Genomic DNA, 15,352 nt, shown 5'->3' with positions numbered 1-15,352 from the left:
ATTCATTACCCGTGATTTGCTGGAATGTAACCTACCTTTCAATGTAAGGTGGGTGATTTTATTTTTAACCCCAAAACATCTGTTTCTGTAGTCTCTCAATGCTCTTTTCATATTATACTTTAACTATGACATTCTAATGTAGCCCAGGTCTCAAGAACAACAAGGGAGGAGATTTCCATCCAGTGTGGACACCTGTTTCCTACTTGGGAAATGTAGTCTTGGTGGTACCCAAATCCAAAAAAGAAATAAGGCCTGAGAGTAAATTTCATGTTGACAAGTGAAAAAAAATAATTACAAAAGTGTTTTACGGTAAAGAAAAAGCACATGTCTCAAGTTTGAATCACAGTTTAAACTAGGTTAGGAGATTACAAATGATCAAACCACAAGTCTCTTTGAATATCTTGTCTGTGCATGGGTAAGCTACATGGCCAAACTCATGACTCTTACTTGCTTGCTTATATTCAATAGTTAGGAACATTTTAAAATACATTTTCTAGGAGTTTGAGATTCAAGATGGTGACAGACGCCAATACAAAGCTACAAGGAACACAAGGGATCAAGGAACTATGACACTACCAGAGGGACAAAATAACATATGTGCATGACACATAGACACAGACAACAGTGTAGTGAAGGCCAGAGGGGAGGAGGGGGCTGGGCTGAGGGGAGGTGGCCAAGGGGGGAGGATGGGGACTTTTAACAGTGTCCAAAAGAAAAATAACATTAAAAAATGGGCAAATCTCCTGAGAAGACATTTCTCCAAAGAAGTCATGCAGATGGCTCAACAAAAATATCAAGTCTGTGCAACATTACTAGTCATCATAACAATGCAAACGAAAATCATGAGATAACACCTTATACCTGTCAAAGTGGCTACAAGTAAAAGGTGTGACTTGGATAAAAACCAAATTGTGTCAGTCCCCCCTTGCTCAAACAGCTTTCCCCGCCTCTTAAATAGCTTTCATCTCAGAGAGTAGACAGAAAGACCGGACATTGTAGATGCGGGCCAAAACAGCCTGGGTGGGCAAGGCAAGCATCTTCCAATCATGTGATCTCAGTGATCTATAAACCTCTGAATTCTCTATATCCAGTGACACAAATATTTAATAAAATAGCTATCGTGTGAGTGAGGTGCACCTGGCTGCCAAATAGGCATGTCTGGCTGATGTGAATTAAAAACCTCTCTGTACGACAGACAGGCTGTTGATTCAGACTCATGGAAGGAGGAGAATCTGATGTTAGAGCATTGTTTTCTTTTTTAAAAGCCTTGTATTGCACTATCTCTAGGCTTCCTGGTGTGTTTATAAAGTTGTCCCTTCAGGTATCAGGAATGTGCGACTGGGAGTCTAGAAGACTGGTTTCGAGTTTTCCTGTGCTACTTTCTTCAGGGTCCCACAGGATTTAGAAACACTGACGCCGCGCTATGGCTTGGGTAAGTTTGGCAGTGTGCACGGTGGTTAAAAGTGGGGCTTGGAGCCCTGGCTGGCGTAGCTCAGTGGATTGAGCGCGGGCTGCGAACCAAAGTGTCGCAGGTTCGATTCCCAGTCAGGGTACATGCCTGGGTTGCAGGCCATGACCCCCAGCAACTGCACATTGACGTTTCTCTCTCTATCTCTCTATCTCCCTCCCTTCCCTCTCTAAAAATAAATAAATAAAATCTTTAAAAAAAGTGGGGCTTAGGAGTCAGGCACGCTGGGTTCAAATTCTGGCTCTTTGAAAAGTCTTTAAGAAGTTCCTTAATCTCTCTGTGTGAAAACAGCCCTGTCTGATGTGTGTACCTCCTTCCCTCTCTACCCTCACCTCCAGTGAGTCTGAAGCTCACTTGTCCACTCCAGCCACAGTGGTCTCCTGTCCGATCCTCAGACTCACTGGGCACACTCCATTTGCTATTTCCCTCATGCAGTATTCTCTTCTCCCAGATAGCTGTGTGGCTCATTTCTTCAGGCCTTCATTGAAGCATTTTACTTTCTGTGAGGCCCCCCTTAACCATTCAATTTACAAACTAACCCACGTTCTACTCCATACCAGTAGTCCCTAAATAAATCTCTTCTACATTTTTCTCCATACTACCTAATACTAGTTAAAATTTTCCATGTTTTACTGATTAACTGTGCATGGTCAGTCTATTCTGACTAGAGGGCAAGCTCCACGGCGGCAGGGATTATCATCATTTTGTTTACCACGGTATCTCCAGCATTTAGAATGCCTGGCACATAACAGGCTCTTAATAAATATTTTGTAAATAAATTAGATCAATCAGTAAATGAATGAGACAAATTTTGTTGGTTCTTAGCCGGAAAGGTTTTCTGCCGGATGCCATTGTATCCACAGACCAAGGTCTTTTAAGTTCTGAGATTGTAGCCGGTGTTGACTCGGAATAGTGAGGAGGTGGCAACGAAAAGATACACTTACCCAGAGAGAATATTTCCCACAGCAAGACGCCAAACGACCACACATCACTCTGGATAGTATAAACCTTGTCAAAAATGGCTTCAGGTGCCATCCACTTAAGCGGGAGTCTTGCCTAGAAAGCCAAAATGGGAGAGAGCCATGAAATAACATCCCTAATACCGACAGCTTCCAAGGGCCCGGGCTTGGAGAATTGTGCCAGTGAATCTTGAACTTACATCTCCTTTCCAGACATAGTCAGGGTCTTTGTAGATGTCTCTGGCCAAACCAAAGTCACAGATCTTCACAATGTTATTATCAGTTAGAAGGATGTTCCGAGCAGCCAGGTCCCGATGAATGCACTGAAGAAAAAGCACAAAGGCGGCTCAGAGGGCTGCGAGGCCCTAGGATGGTGCAGGCTTATGGATTCTCAGCCAGGAGAAAGGCTAGGTTATGGAACGTGGAAAGGAAAGGAATGAACATTCAGAATAGAAAAGTATCTCGGAAGTGCTCAGCCTCAAATGAAAGGGTTGAAGCTAAAACTCACCGAGAGACTGATGAGTTGATCTATTCTGAAATGTGGCTGAGCAGGCAGAATCTCCATGACTATGGAATAGTTCCTCCCATTTGCCTACCACTAGTGTTTGGTCCTTCAGACACTGGGATGTTACCTTAGAATATAAATCTATTCTACACACTGCATTCTACTGCTAGTGCCCTGGGTCACAGAGACCCTTGTCTTCCGTCACTGACACCATTGCAAAGGCTTCCGAATGGTTCTCTGTGCCTCCAGTCTAGCCCCATGAACTACTCCCGGGCCCACTTTGGCCCCCAAAGTTCCTTTTCTTAAACACAAACTTGAGTGTGTTCCTACTTAAAAAAATGTTGTATTGTGTGATGGTGAGAAACCATCAAAGTTCCAATTTCTTTGTATGATGTTCAAAGCCTTTCATAATCAATAGCAAGCTCTCTGTTCAGCGATATTCCCTCATCCCCACGCCTTCAGGCATCGTAGGATGTAGTCTTTAGATCTATGGAAAATTTTCTTGTTTTCGAGTCTTCATTGTATTGCTTAGATACAACACCCACTGAGAGGACCATAGGTTCCCTGGACTTCCTTCCACATAGTCAGAAAGCACTTATTTCTACAAATTTCTTTAAAAAGAGCAAGAAATTGAAAACTTATATAAAAATAATGAAGGATGACATCCCCAATCTGGCAAAGGAAATAGACTTCCAGGAAGTCCAGGAAGCTCAGAGAGTCCCAAAGAAATTAGGCCCAAGGAGGAACACACCAAGGCACATCATAATTACATTACCCAAGATTAAAATGAAGGAGAGAATCTTTGAAGCAGCAAGAGGAAAGGAGATGGTTACCTACAAAGGAGTTCCCATCAGACTGTCAGCTGATTTCTCAAAGGAGACCTTACAGGCAAGAAGGGGCTGGAAAGAAGTATTCCAAGTTATGAAAGGCAAGGACCTACATCCAAGATTGCTCTATCCTGCAAAGCTTTCATTTAGAATGGAAGGGCAGATCAAGTGCTTCCCAGACAAGGTCAAGTTAAAGGAGTTCATCATCACCAAGCCCTTATTGTATGAAATGTTAAAGGGACTTATCTAAGAAAAAGAAGATCAAAACTATGAATAGTAAAATGACGACAAACAAACAACTATCAATAACTGAACCTAAAAAAAACAAAACAAAGACTAAGCAAACAACTAGAACAGGAACAGAATCATAGAAATGGAGATCACATGGAGGGTTATCAGTGGGGACAGGGAGGGAGAGACTGCGGGAAAAAGGTACAGGGAATAAGAAGCATAATTGTTAGGCACAAAATAGGCAGGGCAAAGTCAAGAACAGTATAGGAAATGGAGAAGCCAAAGAACTTGTATGTACAACCCATGGACATGAACTAAGAGGGGGGAATGGTAGAGGGTAGGGGGTTCAGGATGGAGGGGGATAAAGGGGAGAAAAAATTGGGACAACTGTAATAGCATAATCAATAAAATATACTTAAAATATTTGCCTAATAAAAAACAGCAACAGCAAAAATAAAGCTACTATGGATACTGGTGTTTTGGAAATCCACCCCCCCCTTCCTCCACAAACAAAAGAAATGAAGGAAAAGGAAGAATGAACACTCACTTTCCTGGAAGCGAGGAACTCCATGCCCTTGGCCACTTGGAAGCTGTAGCAGATCAGGTCCTCCAAGGTGAGGGTGTGCTTATAGAGGTTCTTCGAATCTAGAAAAGCAAAAAGAAGGTTGGAGAAGAAGACTGGAGGTTGAAAACTTCCCCATGATTTTGTAGAGGCAGCAATAGAGGAGAACTAGAGAGGAAGAAAGACCTGCCTTCCACAAAAGCTTGCAAAATGGAGGCAAAGATTTTTAGCAACAGGACCTTGGCATACTGTACTCTACTATGACCTCCTGTGTATTTTTAAGTGATAGGCATATACTCTTGTGAATCAACATAATCTACCAAGATGTCTTCAGGGATTCAACAGCTCATACCTTGACCATCTCCCAGCCACCCCACCCCAATTGGATGCATTGCTTATACAGATTTCCTAGCCAATTCTAGGTGCAAGAAAGAACCTGGAGGATGTCTATAGATGCCAAAGGTTGGGAATTTTCAGGAAATTCCCATGATTCATGGTGATCACAGGTCTGAGCTTTTGTAATCACAATGTATGGTCACTATATACCACGCCCCTCACTAGGTCACTTCCCTCAGTCTCTGTCAATAGATGCAAAGTTCAGAAATTCCTATGTTCTCCCTGATGCTCTACCACCAACATATTAAGATTATAAAGGCCTTTACAAAGATTCTAGCCCACGTGTCTACTGTCACTTTACAAGTAGAGAAAACCAAGCCTAGGGAAGACGTGTGACTTGTCCAAGGTCACAAAGTATGTTAGTGAGAGCCAGTAAAAAACCCCCAATCTTCTCCCTCTCAGACCACGTGATGTCCCATCATGCACTAATGCCAGACAGTTATCATACACAGTTTACGTGTGACCAAGAGGACAGTAAGAGTAACAGAGGCAGGAAGATCAGCGGCACCAGTAGATTCCAGTGTAAGGGAGGAAACTCAGGAAGATTAAGACACATGGAACCTAAAGTCAGCGCTTGAACCTGTCAGTCAAAACCAGGAGTGGGGAGTAACATGGAAAGAAGTGGGTGGCCTGGGTTCGATTCCTCCTTCTTTTATTTAGCTGAGCCAGATCAATACTGACGTGGAAAACAGTGGTACAGCTGTTAGAGTTGCCTGTCCTTGAAATCTCTCCATACTTCCTGGTAAATAGTTAGTCTAATGAGCTCTTCAAGTGTCCTCTCCACTACAGCTCTCCCATCCCTGCCCAGACTGGACCACGATTCAAAAACCCTAAGACCCTGCTCCAGGGCTACATCACATACCTATTCTGCCTGGTCACTATCTGTGCAAGCATTTGGTCAATATTTTCAGCTGTAAAATCTTTTCAGATTCATAGCCATTTCTCAATACCTATCTGGTAAATATTTTGACTATCAGGCAATATCTGTTAAGTATATTTTATATTATACTTACAGAATATAAGCATACTTACAGAATATACTTTTAACTATAATATTATATAATAAGTATAAAAGTATATTCCAGCCCTGGCTGGCATAGCTCAGTGGATTGAGCGCGGGCTGCGAACCAAAGCGTCGCAGGTTCGATTCCCAGTCAGGGTACATGCCTGGGTTACAGGCCATGACCCCCAGCAACCGCACATTGATGTCTCTCTCTCTCTCTCTCTCTCTCTCTCCCTCCCCCGCCTTCCCTCTCTAAAAATAAATAAATAAATAAATCCTTTAAAAAAGTATATTCCATCATACTTATATATCAGCTTCTTCTCTGTCAAATGGAGATAAGCATCCCTATTCATCTCACAGGACAGTCATAAAGCTCAAGGAAAGAATTTATTGGAAAATGCCTTGGAAACGGTAAAGGTCTAGACCAATGTGTCACCGTAAACTATTTGTTTGCCAATGAAAGTGTAAGCTGGGCTTAGAAGCGAAGGTCCTCTGAGATGCATGGCAACAGTTACAGAGGAAGAAGACACATGGTGCCCGGGGTAACTATCCTTCACCACGGTCCAATCTTGCTGGGCAGTGGCCTCACTCCCCCAACGCAACCCCTATCCTCAAACCTCTAGAAGCCTTGAGGGTTGGCCAGGAAACAACTCCACATACCTACTCGGTGGGCCATCGTGGCCCCCAGAAGGTGGCGGTTACTTTCTTCCTCATCATCGGATTCGCTGTAGCTCTTGTCCTCAATGAAGCCAGAGCTGGTGGAACTTCCTGTGCTAGCCACGCTCTCCAGACGCTGCTTGACCAGCTGGGAGGACTTGCAGTCAGAATCATGAAAGGTCTTCATCTTTCTATCCATACTGAGCGGCACCTGAGAGTCCAAACAGATCCTCAGAGCTGGAAGAGGCTTAAACACGATCTGGTCCATCCTACCCCAGGTGTCTATTAGGGAAACTGAGGCCTAGACAGGTGGAAGAGAACTGCTCAAAGACATGCTGGAAGAGAGCTGAGAGTTTGACTCTTAGCCTGGAGCTCTGTTCCCTATGCCGTGATGTCACTGGACTCATGTCTGATGAGAGGAAACATCCCAGATCTGGCCGGCGAAGGGGATTCCTCGCCCTGTCAGCCAGCAGGCCTCCCCAGGGCCAGGATAACCGGTGACATGTGGTACTCCGGAGGATAGCTGAGCTCTGTGCTTAGAAATTGAGCGCATGTCATACAAAGAAGACACCCTCTATTTTTAACCACCAGTACTCCCTTCCTCTTTGCTAAAACGAGAGCGGAGGGGGAACTTGGGGTTGGAGTCAACAATTTGCTAGGTAGGTTCAGAAAATCGAGTCGCATGACACCCTGGGGTTCTGGACACTCTTTTCTGAATTCATTTTAAAACACCAGGTATTTTTCTAAATAAAGCAGTGATGGACAGTGCTTTGCAGTGCTTTGGGAAATAGAGACAGCTATATCTCCCCAGAGAGATAAGGGCAGGGGTAGCATGTCCACCTACAGAGAGCGGGAAAGCGAGAGGAGGGGAATATTGGGACTTCAGTGATATATGCCCCTGACCATTTATTTCCTCAGGGCTAGAAACTATCCAAATGAAGGGACCTTAAAATCACACACTCAAAACCTATACACCGTATTAACCAATGCCACACCAATACATTCAGTTTTTTTAAAAGTTCCTTTTCTCAGAGCTTCAGGTGATGCCAGAAAGTTGAGTTGATGGCTATGGAAGCATAAAGGCATGATGGGAGCTGGGCTAGCAAAGTAGTCTGCATCTCATATTGTGAACTGAGGAAGACACTAATCGACCACATAATTTCAGCCCATGCCTGGAGCATGCTGAGTTTTCTGTCTAAGATAAACTTGAGAGGTCATCGAGTTCAAGGCTGTATTGGATGTAGAAATGCATACCCTCCGTGCCCCGATCAACAGCTCTTTGGCCTCTGTTATCCACTCTTTTCTCCTTTATTTTTTTATCATCAGAAAATATTCAGATAGTACAAAAAAATGAAGAGAAAAGTGTAGGGATCAGTTGGGGAAACCTACCTTGGAAGCAATAAAATCGCCTCTCTTCCCTCTCAGAAAGTCGGCCAGATTCCCGTACTTGCAGAATTCTACAATGACCATCAGAGGACCTGCCCGGAGTAATGTGCACAGTCACGTTGCCAGAAATGATGATGCAGGCCAGCCAATTCTTGGGCTAGCCCTGTCCTGGTCATCTATTGACCAGAAATCTCCTAAAATCTCACATGGGATTTCTGTAGCTATGAACCAGGTGACTGACTACTTGTGCTGAATGCAATGGCGATGGATCCCAGAAACAGCTGGGTGAGGGAAGATTTGGCAGAAGGGAGAAATGAAGGCCAGTAAACCACAATGCACTTTACTGTGGTGTCCCCTGGACTGGCTAATGTGAAGAATACACCAATGAGGAGGACAGGGCCCCTGACTGCAAGCAGCTAACAGTTGCAATGACGAAGGCAAAGGAGTACCCAATCAGCTGCATCTTTCACCCATTGACTAACCCGGGCTCCTGTCTGCACCTTCCACACTGCTGCCCCACGCCCACCACCAATATCCTGCTAAAATGCATCTCTTGATTGTCATTGTGTCCCTCCGTGGCTTAAGTCTCTCTGCAGGTTTCCCGCAACCTACATTTCTCTGTGCTTGCCAACACCACAAATTGTATGTGGCCTGAAGGACTCTTTTATTTATTTGTGTAGTTTTCCTGCACCACGCTCCCAGTACGTTCTCCAAGCCCCTTGCTTTGTGCCTCACATAAACTCAGAAGGGGCTCAGAAAATGTTCTTCCAACTCAAGTTAAATGAAAGAGAGAACTTTTGAATAGCACTGCAATACAGATATAACTAAAGGGCTTTTGGTGTAGTTGAAAGAGTAACTTCAAATCTGTTAATACACAAGGGTTGTACAATTGCTATTGACTAGATGGGTGAAACCCCTCCTCGGGCTATGGTGCTAGCCTAAGAAGGTGAAAGCTAAGATGGGTAACCAAACTAGGCTATGGACACCCTTTCCTGAATATGTTAGCATACCTCCTTAGTGCCCAAATGTTTTCTCTTCAACTAATGTGTCTGAGATTCCACAGGATGCTCAAGCTGGCAAGCATTTTAGAGACACATCCAATCCCCTTATATATGGCCCAGTACTTCCTAGAACAGGGGTTGAATAACATGGGCTCTGGAGATTCTGCGCATTGCAGGGAGCCTCGTAAGTTAGAGGAAGCTCACATGTATACCTCAAGACCTGTCTAAACAGGGCCCAGCTCGCCTCTGAGAGCTCTGACCCCTAGAAGGCAGTTCTGGCCAGGTACGGGAGACTCCTTACCTCCAGGTTTGGTGCAGGCACCCAGCAAGTTCACCACATTGAGGTGGTGACCAATGTGAATGAGGATCTTCAGTTCCGACATCAAAGCCTTAAACTCACTGGAAGTTGCACAATCTGCTTGAAATAAACACAGTAATGCACAAAAGAATGGTTTCTCCTGGGAGAGGTTGCAGGAGCATAGGAGATCCTGTGTAATGCTAAAGAATACTGGCAGAAGAGTCCTTAACACAATGATTCATTTCTGTGCTTTCCAAACAATATTATAAATGGGAGAGTAATATCTTCACAAGCACTAGCCCCCCCTGCATGCGGAGATTTGTGTACCAACATCCTTAGCTACTTTCCTACTTTCTCATTTTGAAAAGGACATCCTTCATTAGCTACTTCTTTTGTGATAAACTTTTTCTGCATTATTATCCTACAAGATTGGTGAATTGGCCCAGTTGGATTTATTTTAAGTCTTTTTGTGTGGAGTCAGGAGCATGGACTGGATGGAATTGGGATGTGTAAACATACACAGGTTTATCTATTCAATGTTGAAACCACACTGCAGTTCTCTGTAGCCTGACTGGTGCAGAATCCAGTTAGAATTCATTCCAAGAATATTCTGTAACATCCCCTTCCACTGCTGCGATGGAACACCATGTAGGAAAATGGGTGGTCAAATACCACTGCTGACTCCTGTGGGTCTTACCAAAACTAATGACCTCTCGAGTCTTCAGTTTAGTATTTATGTGGTTGAACACAAAAGAACAAATAGCGCTCGCTTCAGCAGCACATATACTAAAATTGCAATGATACAGAGGAGATTAGCATGGCCCCTGTGCAAGGATGACATGCAAATTCGTGAAGCATTCCATAATTGTATAAACAGAGACATTGAAAGTAAGAACAATGTAACAACAGCCAGAGGGGAGGGGGGAAGGAACAGCAGGCGGAAGGGTTTTCAGGAACTACTATAAAGCACACATAGATAAAACCAAGGGGGAGGGAGGTGGGATTGCCTGGGGTGGGGAGGAAATGCAGATAATTGTAACTGAACAACAATAAATTAAAACAAAGAAGAACAAATAGACGGAACCATCAGGTTTCATGATAATTGGCTCCTGCCCATGGCTGCGGTTTCCATGGGAAGCCTGGGTCCAATCAGGGTGGAAGTTACTTGGAGTTACCTCCCTCCATAACTTTTAACTTGATTTCTTGAACAGTCTGGTTTCCACCTGACCCCAAGCATCCTGGCAGATATTTGCCAGTGGCCTCCAAAGAACATAAACATTACCTTTCAGCATTTTCACTGCCACGGTTTTGCAAGTTGAAGCTCTGTCGATGCCAAAGGCACAGGCCTCCACCACTTTACCAAAGGCACCGTGACCAAGGATTTTGCCTGCAGAAATGAGAAGCGAAAATGAGTAGGAGCCACTGAAAGACCCCAGAGAAAAAGGGAAAGTTGGCTGCTTGCAATGGGCACCGTAACTGCTGAGTCAGAATTCTTGGGGTTGTGGGGGGAGCCCTTTCTGGACCACCCCATGTAAAACAACAATGGAAGGATTGAGCAAAAAGGAAAAAAGACTCACAGACATGGACAGCAGTGTGGTGATTGCTGGGGGGAGGGGGCGTAAGGGGACCAAATGGTAATGGGAAAAAAAAACCCAATACACATTATATTAAAAAATAAAAATTTTAAACAATTAAATAAAATGATGTTTTACTCTATATTTCTTCAACTTGCCCTATTATTCTTCATAATGCTATGATTAGATAACATTATGGTGTTATATTTAGTATGAATTCTCCCAATAGAATACAAGCTCCGTGAGGTCTGTCTTGCTCGTTGCTATCTCCCTATCCCCTGGAAAGATGTTTAATATCTTATAGATGACCAATAAATATATGTGGAATAAGTGAATAGAGGGTGGCCCCATGCCAGCAACTGAGAGAAAGAACCACGTGGGTTGGAGCAGGTTTACGATGGTCTGAAGATACAAGCCAGTTCTTCTGGTGAGTATACATCTGTTAATAAGATGTAAGTCAAGGCTTCTGGTCATCTACTTCACTAGGAAGCACATTAGTTACCGGAATACTGGCTTTCTCTCTGTAGGCATTCATAATATCTTCTTTATGTAAAGGACTCGGCCTTGCCAGTCAACTTCTTTCAAAGAGACTCCATTGTTAACCAATACCTTCCACTTAGGAAGTGTTTAAAAAATTTGTAAAGCACATTCCCAATCCCAAATGTTACCTCACTACAACCTCACAGCAGCGACTGAATACAAACAGCACAGCTACAATTACTAATATTTTCTCTTAAGAATGTAAAAAAGCTCGGAAAAGTTAAGCGGCATGGGTTATATAAGGTGACTCGCTTAGTACTTCTAAAACAAGTGGCAAATGCAAGCCCATGGGCCTCCACCTTGTTTGATCCAGCGCGGCACCTTGTTTCTATCTAGCCGCAGTGCTGAGCTCTCGCTTAACAGTTAAGGAGTAGGTACGTTTATACAGTCTTAAAATTACATTTGGCCCTTTGAAGGCAGCTGCAAGGCTGCTGTGGCTCCCGGTGAAAATGAGTTTGACACCCCTGTTCTAAAACCTCCCAGTCTCATGCTGGGTGTGCAATGCCACCTGCTCCCCTAACTTACGGCTTCTGTTCTCATCAGTATCATCTCTGAAACACATCACACTTTATTTAGGTTTAAGTGCAGCCCGGATTTCAAGCCATTGTCTTTTCCTAGGCCTTCTGCTCAGTGATTTTGTGATGCTACGGTGGAAGAGAAGTGGGAGGGGGAGAGAATAAAGATTTCTTCTTACCTAACTGCAGCCGTTCCCTAGGGAATTCCCATTTACTGGCATCATAAGGAAGCCTATCACACTGTTCATCAAGGGGCATCTCTTCGGGATCCATGATGATGGACAGGTAGCCTGTTTTGATTTCCGACACGTTGGGCTGCACAAAAGAAAAGCAAAAGCATGCATGTTCCTGTATTTTCTTGATCTCCTGAAAATGAATAACGCCTCTAGATTTCCCCATTTTATAAAGTTGGTTCATAAAGTCCGAAACACATCATGAGCATAAATATAAAAAAAAAGAACACCCCATGAAAAAACTTAAAACAGATATAAAAGAGAAAAATAGTTAAAACAAGCATAGTAAGTCAATTCCCCTATTATAAAGAACTGCTAACAATCAATAATAAAAAGGGACAGCACCCAAGATGGTAAAGCAGCCAACTCTGGGGTTATGTTCTCTCCCACGAATCAACTACTAAGGGGGGGAAACTGGTCAGACTTAACCTTTGAATACCTTCAAACTTAGTAAAACCTTGCGACAATGGGAGCAAGACTTGAGTAAATAAGAATCATCTGCTTTGTGGTAATTAGGGCTCCGTGACATTTAAAATCGCCTGCCTTCTCACCCTTTACACCCCATCGTATTGGCAGTGTCCAGGTAGTAAGCACCCCTAGGGCATGCTGCTAGTGCCAGAGGGAACAGTATGAACCTTGTTCTACAAGTACCGTGGTTATAGGTCTCATCATGTGGGGCAACTCCCTCAGAGCCCAGTGCAAAAACTTCTCTTGGTTTTATACACACTGCAGCATATCCAGGGGAGGGTTAGCTTCTCAGGCAGCTTTATCCCCATGCATGTATAGGCACAAGTATTGACCATAAGGGCCCGAGGCAAGGCACAACACTTGGGACACCAGAAAGGTATCAATTACAAAAGAAGTCTATAAAGGAGAAATTGAGAACCTCCCCCCAAAGAAAGAAAGAAAGAAAGAAAGAAAGAAAGAAAGAAAGGTGTAAGATATAGAGAAAACAAATAGTAAAAGGGCAGAAGTGATTTCATAGCAGTCATTTCCTTAAGTATAAATGGATTAAACTTTCCAGGTATAAGCAGAGACGGGCCTGGCAGGAATCCTTCACTGCACTGAAGGGGCCACTGGGAATCCTCACCGGAGCACCCACCCTCCTGACCTGTAGACACCCCCAATGCCCTAGGCATGAAACCCACAGCGTAGCAAGCTCCTTATGCACATTCCCAAATGCAGTGACAAAAGCAAGCTCCAGGAGACAGGAAATGCGAGCAGAAAACACGCTAGGGCCTGTGCTCAGAGGAGAAAACACAATCTAGCAGGAGCGCCACCTTCAGGAAAAAAAGTCTGCCAGAAGCCAGACTGGTAGATTGCAAGATCAGGAGAAAACATACAAACTTAGCAGTTCTGTCATAAGAGGGAAAAGGAAGCATGAGACAGGTACATTTTTATAACATCAGTAAAGCCCCAGATACAAGCAGGAGAGCAACTGCTAAACCCTACAGGCCAGAAGAGAGAGAAATGATATATTTAAAGTGTGAAAAGAAGGTAGAGGGGAGAGTAGTGGGGGTGGGGTGGGGGAATGGGGACAACTATAATCGAACAATAATAAAATAAAATAAATAAAACTTTGCCAACCAAGAATACTCTGCCTGGAAATGTTAACCTTCAGAAATGAAGAAATAAGACTTTCCCAGACAAATTAAAGCCAAGAAAGTTCACCACCAGTACACCTATCTTGTAAAAAAGAATGTTAAAAGGAGCTCTTTGAGATGAAATAGAGATACTAATTAGTTCATCAAAGCATATAAAAATATACAAGAACTGGTCAAGGTAAATATACAGAAAGTTTTAGAAAGCTCTTATTCTGTTAATCAGTTAGTTAACTACAGCATAAATGTTAAAGAACAAGAATACTAAACATAACAAAGCTACTATAATTTGTCAACAAGGACACCATATAAGAAGAACTAAATTATACCTAACACTTTAAAAGAAGGAAATAAAAGGGTAGTTTTGTGTGCAGTCAAAATTAAGTGGCTATCAGTTAAATGTGGACTGTTATATATCCATCAGATAGTTCAAGGAAGTCTCTTGGTAACTACCATATTTTTTGGACCATAACATGCACCTAGCTTTTAAAGGAAAATAGGGGACAAAATCTGAAGCAAAAAAATGTGGTAAAATATTGAATAACATAAATAACATGACATTTCACCAATGTAAATGTAAACAGAACTCAACAGCAGCATTAACAAACACTATTCCTCCCAAATTTAGGGAGGAAAAAAAAGTGCATCTTATAGTCCGAAAAATACGGTACATAGTTAGTTACCATGGCAACTACAAAATCAAAGTACATAGAAGACATGTAAAAATAAAGAGAACCAGAGTGTATCACCATGGAAAATCACCAATTCACAAAGGTAGATAGAAAGAGAAGAAAAAAGAAGCAATGGAACTAAAAAATAACCAGAAAGCAATGAATAAGATGGCATTAATAAGTCCTTACATATAAATCATTACTCTAAATGTAAACACACTGAATTTACAATCGGTACTGGAAATCTCAGGGGATCACTTTGTAAAGTCCAATATACGATTGTCTAACCACTATGCTGTACACCTGACACTAACACAAAATAATATTGAATGTAAACTTAATTTTAAAAATTAAAAAATATTGGGAGTAAAAGGGAGAAACGTGTACTTGAACAATGATTAAAATAAAAAAAATTAAAAAAATAAATCAGTCAGTCTTAAAAAAAAACACACACACACAGAGTGGCTGGACAGTTTACAGAAACTAGACGTAACTATATGCTACCTACAAGAGACTTAACTGCAGCTTTAAGAACCCATGTGTTCAAGTGAATAAATAGAAAAGCACATTTCATGTAACTGGAAACCTAAAAAAATTGAGTGTGGCTATACTTAATAGCAGACAAGATAGGGTTTAAGCCAAAAATAATAACAATGTCACCGGACAGGGGGCCTGGCCCTGAGCAGGTATGCCCAGGGCCAGGTGTAGTTAGTGTCTGGGTTCTTGACATCGTGTAGGAAAGACTTCACAACACGAGTCCAGGTGACTACGAGGGTGCATTTACTAAAGCTGGGGACAGTGACACAAGGAAAGGGCTCAGCATAGAGGAAACAACGGGAGAGTCCCAGGTGGGTTGCTTTAACCCACAGGGAAGCCAGAAAGCAGGGCCTTGGGGACAGGTTCGGGGGATTAACCTGGGACTAGC

The 15,352-nt window shown here is 42.9% G+C and overlaps 1 non-coding gene across 1 annotated transcript; it reads left to right on the top strand.

The window, feature by feature from the left end:
• Positions 1–10,055: 10,055 nt before the first annotated feature.
• Positions 10,056–10,162, top strand: LOC123824410. The gene has a single exon (XR_006786689.1). It is a non-coding gene; the product is annotated as a U6 spliceosomal RNA (small nuclear RNA).
• The last annotated feature ends 5,190 nt before the right edge of the window (positions 10,163–15,352 follow it).

This window comes from Phyllostomus hastatus, unplaced genomic scaffold (genome assembly GCF_019186645.2).
Source record: "Phyllostomus hastatus isolate PE091 unplaced genomic scaffold, TTU_PhHast_1.1 phas_contig_551, whole genome shotgun sequence".
NCBI lineage: Eukaryota > Metazoa > Chordata > Mammalia > Chiroptera > Phyllostomidae > Phyllostomus > Phyllostomus hastatus.
The sequence above is the reverse complement of the archived record's forward strand: the minus strand, read 5'-3'. Positions and strand labels throughout refer to the sequence as shown.